The sequence below is a fragment of the Myotis lucifugus genome, unplaced genomic scaffold (genome assembly GCF_000147115.1).
Source record: "Myotis lucifugus unplaced genomic scaffold, Myoluc2.0 scaffold_83, whole genome shotgun sequence".
NCBI lineage: Eukaryota > Metazoa > Chordata > Mammalia > Chiroptera > Vespertilionidae > Myotis > Myotis lucifugus.
Genome location: NW_005871131.1, coordinates 1367135 through 1367946, shown reverse-complemented (window position 1 = coordinate 1367946; position 812 = coordinate 1367135). Strand labels below are relative to the sequence as shown.

General features: G+C 42.7%; 1 pseudogene; it reads right to left on the bottom strand.

Moving 5' to 3' along the window:
• Window positions 1–214: 214 nt before the first annotated feature.
• On the bottom strand, window positions 215–471 carry LOC102433468 (annotated as a pseudogene).
• Between the last annotated feature and the right edge of the window lie 341 nt (window positions 472–812).

Genomic DNA, 812 nt, shown 5'->3' with positions numbered 1-812 from the left:
AGATACATTCAGAAAGCATCCAGAAACCACCTCCCCTTCTATACTGTGACTTCCACATTGGATTACATCCCCTATTTCAATACCTCTGCTTAGTGTGGAGAGGCAGCCCAGCACAGGAGTTAACAGCACAAACTGTTGAGCCAAACTCTTGGGTCTTAATCTCAGTTCTGCTTACTAGCGATATGACCTTGGGCAAGACACTAGAACTCTTTTTTTTTTTAACGTTTTAATACAGATCAGCATGTCGGGTTCACTTCAGCTCCTTCACCGCCAAACCCGGGGGAGGGACTACTTCAGCTTCTCGGCCTTCTCTTTGTCCGTGATGACCAAGGTATACAGGTGTCTGCTGCACCGGACTTTGAACTTCACATTATCCTTATTTTTCTTGATCTTGACAGATTTGGCGTCCTTCTGCCGGGCTGTGAGCAGGAAGACCTTAATCTCCTCAATCTTGCGAGGCATGGCTTCGAGGCACGGCAAGCAGTCAGAGGCGAAGAGGGTGAAAAAGAAAAAGCGAAACTACAACTCTTTATGACTCAATTTCCTCATCTGTAAAATGAAAATCATAGACCCTAGTTCATAAGGCTGAGGTTTAATGAATGAATACATGGAAAGCACTGAGAACATTTCCTGGTACAGGATAAGTGCTATATAAATATTAACTACTATTGTTGTTGTAAGGAATAAATAAACTAACAAGTGGAATGTGCTCAGAACAGTGCCTAGGACCTAGTGAACCCGATTACCCATCCATTATTGAGAACATTCATTCATTCATCTCTTCAACAAATATTTACTGAGTGCCTTTCCTG